Raw genomic sequence first — 12,042 nt, 5'->3', positions numbered from 1 at the left:
GTTTTATGCTTCATTTTGTTTTGTTTCATTTTGGGTTTTTTTTTTCACTTCTCTTAGCATCTTTTATTCGAGAAATTGCCTTTCAGCGATCTATTGCGCTCTCTAAGTACTTAAGTACACATGTTTGGTTTGGTTAATTCATAGCGAAGACTATTTGAAAGTAGGTTGGTTGGTCGATGCCATAGATAATGTTCGTTGTGCCTTCATGTTCGCTTTTTACCTTTTTTTTTTTTTGTTTTTGGTTTTCTTTATTTTTGGCAAATTCATTTGGCTTATTGTCAGCGATGTCAGTTAACTTCCTTGTTGGGGTTATTGAAGTGCAAAATTCACATCGAAATCTAACACAATAAGTTTGTATGTGGAAAAGTGTTTGCTAACGTTAATAATAATGCTGCTGCTGCTGCTGCCAAAACTTATGCTCAAATTATTATTATATAAATTTGAGTCAAATTGGATGTTAACGTTTAGACGGTAACTTAATTGTGTTCCTGATAGGTTCAAATACCATTATGCCGCGATATTTCCCCGGGGCCGCGGACATGATGAACAAACATTTAAATTAAACGTCTTATACTCTTTAAAATTGAAATTGCGAAGGAGTCTCGTACAAACGGGTAATAGAGCTGAAGCAATTAAAAACCAAAAAAAAAAAAATAATAATAATAATAGCCTTGATTGTCTTACTGCAAGGTACTGCTGTTATGCAAGGCTCTCTAAATGGTTCTTCTAGCGGCCAAAACACAGTTTTGGGAGAATATGTCTGTGCTTGCAAACATTGCATCTGTACCCACCTACCCTGCTAGAAATTAATTCAAAGTCCTTCCGTCTCTTTCGCGTACTGAATGCACAAAGAAACACCGGTAGGAGAGAAAAACTGAAAAGAAGGCCTTTTAGCATGAGTTCAAATGTCGCTTTTTACTTTGCTTAAGTGAAGCCATCAGCTTCCAGAGACTCGACGGACAATTTGTCCGCTTGTAATTACTACTCTTCATTTAGAGATGATATCACTTGAGATGACAATGCTTAATGACAAACTACTTGCCTCACTTGCTCTTCCCGAATGGCCCTGCAGGGAGAGATTTTTCTCAATCACCTTGTATACACTTGACCTTCAGTTTTTAGGTTTACCTCGCACAACGGCACTGCCCTTTCAAACCAACCTATACTGAGACTTGACGTTCTAACCAACCATCAACTGACCCACTCTTTATTCTTGTTTTTATGCCAGCTACCAAGGCCCCGGATTTCCATACAACTGCAACTTCTCTTAGTTATTTGCTTTTTCCCCATTTCCCTGGTGCCAGGAGGCGTGCTTTTGTAATGCATACAAAATTGGAGTAGTATAAAATTGATATGAAATTGATTATCGCTTCCCCTAGTCATAAGAGAAGGACATAAATTTTGTGACTCTGCATTAAATTTGATATTCCATAGCATTATATATGCATATACATTACAACTTTCCACCATTAACTTTGTTATAAGGCAGCCTTGTTAAGTTATTATTGTGATATGTCTCAGTGATGACGATCAGCCTATGCCTATGGTGTCCGTATTACTTCGAATGATGACGCATGCAACTGGAAGAGCATCCATCTGTTCTTAATGCACATAATTTGTTTGTCTGTAATGTGCTTTTGTACATGTTGTTTAAGTACACCTTTCACGCCTCATGAACCTCTAATTTTTCGAATGATAGGGTGTACAAAACCGAATTATACATTTTTGTGAAAGCTTGTAAGTATGTCTTGTGCAGTTTCGAGTAATATCCTCCCCCGCTACAAACAAATACTAAAGCCTTCGAGATAACAAATAATTTGTGCGATAATCATTTCTTTATCAAGTAACTGATTTGTGGGCATTGTCTGATAAGCATCCAATGTTCAATCAAAATGTAAAAATAAAAAAAAAATGCTATTTTTTTCCACATTTATGCGTTCAGTTAGTTATTCAGTTGGTACACCACAGTCGTACTTGAGCTAACGAGCGAAAGTGTCAATAAATCAAAACCACCGCCTACAACAACACAGCATGTCTCTGACATAGTTCGCATGAAAAACTAAATAAATTAAAGCAACAAATTGAAATGGGTAATAAAAGATATATAAAAAGATATATATATATATATATATATAAAAAAGGAGAAAAATCCGACAAATAATAATAATACAATTTAATTTATTTCAATTGAATATTTGTTTATGTTTAATTGCACGTACACGTACACATGCACAGAGAAGACAGTACACCTGGGGAAGACAACAGACAATGAAATCATATAATTTCCTTAGCGAACGACGAGCACAACAAAACACATTGAGAGTTGAGTCGTACAAAATAAATGAGTTTTTAACGTCTAGCAGCACAGCACGAATTGTGAACACAAAATGCATGTACATACATACATACAAAACATATATATATATATAAGTTGGGCTTATCTATTTTGAAGCATGCACAGCAAATCTGAGCGTAAAACGCGAAGAAATGTACTGATGTGTGTGTGTGTGTGTACTGATGTAATAAAAAATCGCGCAAATTCATCGTAAGTCAAAGTTGGCGCGTAGAGAGTCTCTTATTTGCATACAAAGTTACAATTATACATTAATAATACTACATTTATCTGTGTTTGGACTGAATGTGTGTGCGAGTGTGCGAGTGTGCACGTATATATTAGCGATTGTAGCGAGGCTTCGAGATACAGAAAGAAAACGCATTAAGCACAAAAAAAGTAACAACACATGCCTTGATTCATGATGATGATAATTATCATCATCATGGACGCGGATAACGGCGATATAGTACATGTGTGTGTGTATGCGCGCGATGTAATGTGTATTTAACATAATGCCGTAAGACATGTGTGCATCTAATTACGCTTGCTACCGCCTCTTTAGCGTATTTTTATTTGATTTGAATTTTTTTTTTTGTTTTTTTGCTTTTTCTTCTTTGTTTTGTTTCTCTTTCTTGTCTCTCAAGTACTTTTAGCAGTATTTGGCGAATTTCGTATTCAATTCATTCAAACGCGATTGAAATCTTTTCGCATTTGACACATTTGCAAACGATGTAACAAATCAACAGCATAAACAAACGCATTTTGTTTGCACGTACATGCCAAGACGAAGACGAACACGAAAACGCACCAACACACCAACACTTCAACAAACACCAATAAATTTTAATAAAAACAAAAAAAAAAAAAAAATGAATGAATGACGTAAGTGCATAAAATCACATTTCGATAAAATATTTCGCACACTAACACCATTAAAAGTCCATTGATTGGCTTTTTTTTATTCGCATTGCTTTCTAGCAATTTATTGTTATTTCGTATGCCCGCCATCGATAATTGGCGATGTAGTGGCTGTCTCACTACGATGCTCCCCTACTCACACCTTCATATAGACTGATTCGTCTGCTTACCTCCCCCCATATGAGTTTCTGTTTCATTCACCAGAATGCAGACTACGTTAGTCTTTCTTGAAGCAGGGGTCCGTTAATCTTAAACTTTTCTTTATTAGTTGTGAGGAATCAGCGGATCACTTGAAATCAAGCCTTGAAATGCGTCCCATCCATCAACTTTAATAATTTTTGAATCTTCATGATAGCCGGGACTAACTACCCGCCTTTCCCTTATTATACTGAGTTTCTGCTAAAGCATTTGCATTTGGTCGATCTATCGACTGAAAGCTAATTGAGTGTTACATCTGTTCCCCCCTACAAATGTTTACGATTTTGAGATTGTAGACAATAATCCATTCCTGCAGCGTGCAGTCGACCGAGCATAAATAAATCAACTTTGAATGTTTTGCGAAAAATCAATCTACGGGTTTTGCAATCTCTTAACCACAATTGCAGTCTTTCGTGGGCGCATAAGTGAACTAACTTCCATTTCTAAGGAATATTTCCAATCAAAACAAGCTGATAATCGATAGCATGGGTTGTGGATATGGAGTATGGGGATAGAAGAGTGTCTAAGAGCCCTCGAGAAGTATCTATCCGTAAAGTTTGAATGTGTTTTACTTTAAAGTCCAATCAATTTTGCAAACACTTTACCTATTTGTGTATTCACCTACAACTGATTTAAATGCTTAAAGCGCTAAAGATATGTGCAGAGACATGCTTAACTGCATTTGAAGGGTATCTCAGAATGGGCCAACATGCAATAACAACAATTGCGCCGCAGCCGAGACTACCTTGCTTTAACTCTTTCCAAAAACGCTCTCATTTCACAAAGATTCCAGGACGATGTCGGTAGAATGTGTTTTGTTGAATGTTTTCATTCGTTTGATTTGTTGTCCATGTTTTATAGTTGTACCTATAGTTGTGAAGAAGGAGTGGCCGGTTCTCAAATTTCATAAATTTTTTTTTAAATACAATAAACAAAACGTTAACCGGTCGTTGCAGCGTCAAACTACACTGATGGCTCATTTTGGTACACCCTTTACATTTAAGCATAAGCATAAACATGTGTGAGTGTTGTATTGTGTGAAAAAGAACGAAGCATCATATCGATGAGGAATTTCTTTTTTTGCAGATAGATAAGCGCGTCTAATGCCTGGGAGTTGGTTGAGACATCTTACTTTTTCTCTGCACATATTCTCATTTATGTTGGATTATTGGGAATATCCTCTCACTTTTTATATACAAACATATATATAAACAAACAAACAAACAAACAAACACACACACGCGCATTTGTGGTTACTGTGTATTGTGGTTGTTGCCTACATGCCCGGGCTACTGCTACTATTGGCAAAGATGAGAAAATTCCGGTACCATTGTACTGTGCATTGGTTGATTGTAGCATTACAAAGTTGCATAATGACATTAAGCTTTTATTGTGGTTTTTGTTATTGTTGCTTTTATTCACATTTAATACCACTTGCTGTTCGCGTATAAAAGTTGTAGTGGTGCGGTTGAAGTTACTCATCCTACCATTAGTCGTCGCTTGCAAATGTTTCAAGTCATTTACGGTTGATATTAACAATGTTTAAAAAATTTTTAAATTAAATAAAAAAATTAAAAAAAAAAAAAAAAAAAAAAAAAAAAAGGAAACTATTTTACGTAACAATTTTTGCGAGGAACTTTGACAATAATTTACATAAATCCTAAAAAAGGAAATAAATAAACAATTAACTGCTATTGCTATTTGACCTTGAGTTGCCATCTATCAAAAACAAATATCTTCTTTTTTTTTTTTCTTCTTTCTATATATATTTCTTGCAAACGGCGCGCAACCAGTTTGAAGATGATAAGCTAAAGTTAGGTACAAGCAAACAAGCGGCTCATTTCCTGCATAAAGCTTTCTTGAAATTTGAAAATGAAAATAATTTAATGAGAAAATCGATAAATAAAATATTTTTTTTTTTTTTTTTTTTTGTCATATTAATTCCTGTTGTTGGGGGATAGTAGGTGTCTCTACGGTGGATGTCATGAGAAATATAGGCGACTAAGTCATTAAAATATCATTGAGCGAAAAATGAAATCCATTCAAATTTATTTATAATAGCGTTCGTGCCTTTCATATATAAACCAAGCGCATGCAGGGTAGATGCTTCCCAAACACTTGCTTGCATTTTAATCGCGATCGTACGAGAGAAACGTGTTGGCGACACAAACGCCAGGCAATGGACACATGTCATGAATAACAAATGTAATGGCGACTGCCCAGCAGTCTATCTCCATCTCAGACCTATTTCTAAGTCTATGCGACATTTAAAACGAGTTCATCCGAGCAGAGAAAGATGTTCTTGTTGAAAATAAGGATCATACAGGAGGAGAAACGATCGAGATTTGGGAATAAACTAAATCTGCGAGTTCGAATATTGACCTTTTGAATTAGCACAGTCCGACCGTAAACATTATAAATTCGAATATCTTTTCACACATGTTGTAACTAAAGCCCCAATTAGCTCGCTGATGCGTCTCCGATTTGAAAAACCAAGCACAGTTGCCCTTATACACCTTCTTAATTGTTCATCTCACTGTCCTTTGTTCTTTTAGGAGGCGCACTGCTATGCACCGGCACCTCTGAGTGGGTCCTTTCGCTTTCCTTGTTTATTGTTATTACTGATTTTTATTTTACTTTTATCCTTAGGTCACCAGTCCGAGACGGGCCTAACTGACGGGCCTAACTGGCATGCAACCATATGCTGCGGGGGTCAGATTGCCCAGGGGATCCTCTCTGCGGGGAATTGCTGGCTGTAGTTTTTGCTGCAGCAGAATCCTCGTAGTGTGGGTCCTCTACCTGACCACTGGGACGGCCCTTAGGGGAGTCTCGTGGTGGCTGTGGTTGCTACCAAAATCACGGGAACATTAAATATTTGTGGTGTTAGATAGGCCTCGCCTCCGTCAGATGGAAGGGCAGGCCATTCACATGACCTTGATTCGGAACTGCAGGGAGCCTCCCTGCTCCCTGTGGGGCGTGAGTAACGCGTTCACACTCCGGGTGCCAGCGGGCACCACAGGACTAAGCCTTTACAGGCAGGCACATGCTTAAAACCCCCTGAAACTTCTGTCCTAAGCGGAAACTTCTGTTCTAAGCGGAAAACTTCCCAAAAAAGAGATCGATCTATTCAAAGGTTCAAAGGACAACTTTTTCAACATCTCAATACTTGGACAGGGTGGTAGAATCTGTTTTAGAAGAATTTAGTTTTCCCACCTTTTACTACTAGTCACAAGTTTGCATGTATTGTGTTTCAGATGGATAAGAAGCCTGCTCCATGCCTGGGGATAGACATTAAAAGGAAAATAATGATAGTATTTCTTGGAATGTCTAATGCAGCGTTGAGGAAAAAGGTTGCATTGAATGCGTTGCTCTTCCTAACCCGAATCGCATGTTAAAAAATTATCGTTTATAATGCCATTAATAAAGACCTGTCTTCCATTATGCAATTAAGTATCTTAAAGCTGAGATGCAAAAAAAAGAAAAAAGAAAAAAAAAAAACAAATTCCGCTTATATATATTTCCGGCTTGCAACTGCCACTTATATAGTAACACAATTCTTGGACAAAACTTGTTCAAGTATAATTAAAATTACAGCAAATCATCCAACATTTGACATCTCTGACCACGTTATACACATTTTCATTTGTAAGCATATGCAGTTATTATGTTATCGTCGTTTTTAGGCATACACATATGTACGGCTATGTGGGTCTTCTTTTTTTCATTTTCTTTTTTATTCGATAAAGATGGCTATTCAAGATGCCATTTTTTGTGGTAATAGGAAGTCATCATAACTTGAATTCACACGGGGATGACTTATGAAAAATAATCAAAAATGAAAAAAAAAGAAAAGAGTTTTACTGATTCAAAGCGATCTATGAATACCCCCTGCTTAGCTGAAAATTCCAGAAATCACTTTAGAAGATGAAACAAAAATAACATGAATCAAGACTTTTTTTTCTTCCAATTAAAATGCAATCTTGCTTTTAAGAAAGAGAGAGGGAGTGGGAGTGAGAGTATGAGTGAGAGAGAGAGAGAGAGAGGGAGGCAGAATTCAATCATTCCCATATCTGCTTAACTTTTTTAAAAGTGCAATAAAGTGTGCATGCTTTGGCTTTACCCTCGTCGCACTCGTCATACTCGCTCGTTCAGTCCGTTGTTAAATGTAATCATTTGTTAAGTAATTAATAAACCGAGTAGCGTGTGCTTTAGTTACATCTCATCTACAAATACATCTTCATAGATAACCGATAAGGAAAAATAAGCCAACCGACCAGTGTTTCTTTTCTATCCATTTTTTTTTTTCCTCGCTTTCATCAATTGAATTATTGCTGATGATGATGGTCGCAGCAGCACATCTTTGTTTGGCGGTTAGTGGAATGCTTGGATTTTTCTTTTTTTTCGAATCGTAGCCTGTCTCCTTGTGTGCTTGCGGCAGCCACTCTTTAAAACGCTTTAATTTGGTGTCATCATCTAGTAGTTACCACGAGTCATTGTACGATTGTACTATTCGCACATGTGCGAACATACGTACTTGCATATTTAGTGGTAAAGGTGGTAAAACAAGGTTTTTAGCAAAATGACAGAAATTAGAAAAAAAATACAAAAAAAAAGAAGCGAAACACAACATCGAACAAATATTTGCTTGCAGCATTTGAGTAGGAAATTATTTTGTACAAATAAACATTTCAATGCTGTCAGCGATCATTGAAACGTATTCGCTTTTTCATAACCACCAACAGCGAAGCATAGGTCGGGTATATGCACTTTATTAAAACGCTTGTAACACTCCATCCAGTAGAGCATGTCCGTTTGTCCGTCCGTCCGTCCGTCCGACTGTGTGATGTCTGCGGAAAACATTGTCAGGGTCACAAACATGACAATGTCGGTTGTAATTTCATCAAAAAACACTGAAAGTTGCTGCACGCATGTTGGAATTTGACGATGGACCAAATAGGTTAAAGCACACCCATGGCGCAATGCAAGCTGAGAATAAATTTGTTTTCAAATGCAAAAAAAAATGCCTCCTCTGCTGTTTACTTATGAACAACATCAGATACACAACGATAGCAAGTTGCAGGTGTATCCTATAGTATCTGTACAAAAATGTGAAAACTATGCCACGCCCACGCAATGGATTTATAGGGTATCAAAATATCAATTTGATTGGTTTCTTTTTTTTTCTTTCAAGATAGAGATGGTGGGCATAGAGGGATCGACCACAGTCGAATATAACTTTCTTGCTTGTCCATGATCATCAATCGAATGATGCAACCTTTTCAGCAAAGCACCCGCTAATGATCCATATTTAGAATCAGATTAGGATTGTAAGGTGCTTTCATGCGTCTGAGCCAGCCTGTGTCTTTGAAAGCAGTCCATTATTAAAGAGTCGCCAGTGGTCCGTCTTGTCGATAATTCTATAACAGGCAAGCAATCTTACAATCAATAATAAAATTTTGATTTCTAGATAGAAGCAATGATAGTCCCCGAATCATTTTCATTTTTGTGAATGTCCTTAAAAGAACTGTCAAGCGCTTTTTGTTGTTCTTCTCAAGCCCTTCCACTGTCACGAGCAATTCATGTTAAATTGGAACAAATTCATATAGACAGTGCAAAGAACCGCTTAAAAGCTTAATGAAAATATGCAAACTTCTCCTTGTTTTATGGCCGGTCATTGGCAGATTTCTGCCAAACTCGAAAAACATATCGTGTTGTCATAATAAAACGTTACACTTTAATAAGTAAAAGTTATACGTATGTCCGAAAGACATCTGCAATGCTGTCGCAGCTCAGACTCTTATAAAAGTCACCTTTCTTCTTGCCCACATTATATATATATATATATATATATATATCATTACATTATCGCAAACTCTCTTGGTTCAATTTGGTAGATATTCAAACAAATTTACACACACATACCGATGCAGGTGTCTGAAGTTACGCAAACAGCAAAGCGTATCTAATACAGGCAATGATCGAATGGTATCTGACATGATGGGCATTTTTATAATGTCTGTATGGTTAGTTTTGAGAAGGCGCTGAAATAACATCACATCGCGTCAATAGCTAATGCGGGAGATGAGGATTAAATATATGCTGCTTTGAAATCCATAAATCATTTTCAATTTTCATCTTAGGTAATAGAAAAAGTTTCTGTTGCATCTGCAAAAACATTTTCAAATTGTTTTCAATTCAATTCATCAAACTGCCTTCACCTCCTCCTCTCTGTAAAGAGTTAATAACGCTAATGGTATTCGGTGGTTATAAGCAAAACTAATTTAATGCAGTTTAGATAAAAGTTTCTTGTTACTAATTGTGATTGTTGTTTTTATTATTATTATTACTATTGTTGTTGTTGTTGTTGTTGTTGTTGTTGTTGTTGGTATTTGTTTTTCGGTTCCCTCTCTTTGAAAAGGTAAATGGAAAAAATTATACACACGATGATGTAGCATAGCAGTTGCATCGTCCGTACTTTAAAGTGCTTATGCCCGCAAATCATCATAAATTAAATCTGCCGCTTCAACCTGTGATTAGCTATCATCTCGTCGTATAACTTGCAACGCAACTTCAAACGAATTAAATTTATTACTTTCAAACAAGAAATTCTTCAGCCAGTTCAGATTGTCTGGCGCGATTTTCTGTTACCCTATCTGGGATCCTCGAGAAAAATGTTTCTTTTTTGCATTCAATTTTTTTTTTAAATTGCTTTTCTCACATTAGTTAATTAATTAATCGTCTTGCAAAAGGGCGATGTGTTAACATCTCCCGCCCTATTTACCACTCTCTTCTTCTTAATTATTAATAGCGCTTGCCCTACCTTCAGTATTTCGTTTAGTTAAAATCCAGCCATAATTTCAGTTTAACAAAATCATTATCGTATGCATGATAGCTATCGTGCTCCGACTAAGAGAGTGCGATTAGTATAACAAATAACGGTTGAGTTAGCGCGATTAATCTATAGCTGCAGTTAATATGCGAAGTTTATAATAAACAAAAAGCCGTTATTATCACATATAGTGCTACTAATGGTAATTATATTTTATTAAAGCTTGAAATTTTTAAACACAATAGTTAAGGAAAATGAGCTTTTTTTTCTTAATTAATTAATAGCTATGCCGCAACTGTACATATGCAAATTGATGATAGTCTCATACATATCGTCACACAAACTTATTGCATAAACATGATCATTTAAATAACTTTTCAAAGCTAAATTAATTCCAGCATATATCAGTTATAAAACTACCAAGAAAAAAATGGCGAATTATCGAACGCATCACTAACGCCTAACGTGCTAGCATGCAGCCAGCTAGCATTAACTAACTTGAAAATACACAAAGAATCGGGTCACATGAAATCAATGCTTACCGCCAGAGAGACTAAAGCAAGAAAATACTTTTTTAAATTCCTACCACGTATTTTAAATGAGCGCTTGAATGACGTAGGGGAAACTACAACCTCCAAAATGATAAGGTTGATCTTTAATTCCTTTCCCTCTTACATATACCCTAATAGGAAAACAAGAACTTTGTAGTTGGGCAAGCTCGACCATGAAAGAACTCGCCTTATTATCGAACACAATTTATATTTTTATTATAGAATATAGAAATTATTTTCATGTACCTATGGGGTACCTAAGCTGGCCGAAAACGCAAGCTAATGTAATACAAGTTCAAACCCTACATAGGGCGGGACCCAAAAATAGGCGTAGATGGTCCAAATTTTGTAGAGTTCGTGTTTGGTCAATTTTCATCACCACATACTGAACTTTACACTTTTCTGCTCTACGAAGGATCAATTCTTGTGAAAACTCTAATAAGGGTAGGATTTAAAAAATACGCCGAGATGGTCTAAATTTGGTACAGTTAATTTTTTTATGTAAAATTATTACATGTTAAATGTGTAAATGAGAGGGGGTTCAAAAATTGTTCCAGTCGGTCCAAACTTTTCATACCAATTTAGAATGCCGAAACACTACTACTTAGCTAGTTTTACCGGGAAATTTTGAAAGTTGCAATTTTTTTCCATATAAAGACTTTTCAGAATAGGGCGTCATGCGGTAAGTGATCGAAAAAGTGGACCCATCCAAATCATTTTCATGTTCATGGGTGAAAAAGACAAGTCGTTGTACAAAATCTCATCAAAATATCTCAAAAATGGCGACCTGTAGCTTGAACAAATTTGCGTCGATAGATATCAGACGGACAGACAGGCGTAGATCGAATCAGGTAATGAAACTGAATCGATCGTCGAGCCCAATATTGCTTAAAAATTTAAGAAACGCATTTGTATAACTCACTCAATTGCTTGCTTCAATCAAAGCTTGACAATTTTCGATCTCCTTTGAAGTGAAGGCCGAGAAAGTATTTGCTCTCCTCCATAGACATCTGATAATGGCAGCTGTGCCTTGTATTATGTTGAGAAAGACGGTAAAGACGGCCAAATTTTCTTTCATGAGAGATACTAAACTATGGCTGCTTTATTCAATGAAGGAATCGGGAAGCTACGCAATATACGAATATTTTTAATTGTTTGGCTTCCAAAGCAATTATTTGCGATTTGATGGACAAGGAGTTCTTTGTCCCTGT

The 12,042-nt window shown here is 36.3% G+C and overlaps 2 protein-coding genes across 5 annotated transcripts in view; one reads left to right on the top strand and one right to left on the bottom strand.

Moving 5' to 3' along the window:
* LOC119634334 (RYamide receptor) overlaps positions 1–12,042 on the bottom strand; it is a 121,568-nt gene that overhangs the window by 49,943 nt on the left and 59,583 nt on the right. The window lies entirely within an intron of this gene.
* LOC119634348 (leucine-rich melanocyte differentiation-associated protein) overlaps positions 1–12,042 on the top strand; it is a 100,977-nt gene that overhangs the window by 45,200 nt on the left and 43,735 nt on the right. The window lies entirely within an intron of this gene.

This window comes from Glossina fuscipes, unplaced genomic scaffold (genome assembly GCF_014805625.2).
Source record: "Glossina fuscipes isolate IAEA_lab_2018 unplaced genomic scaffold, Yale_Gfus_2 3, whole genome shotgun sequence".
NCBI classification, from domain to species: domain Eukaryota; kingdom Metazoa; phylum Arthropoda; class Insecta; order Diptera; family Glossinidae; genus Glossina; species Glossina fuscipes.
Note: the sequence above shows the minus strand (reverse complement) of the source record. Positions and strands in the feature narration are given on the sequence as shown.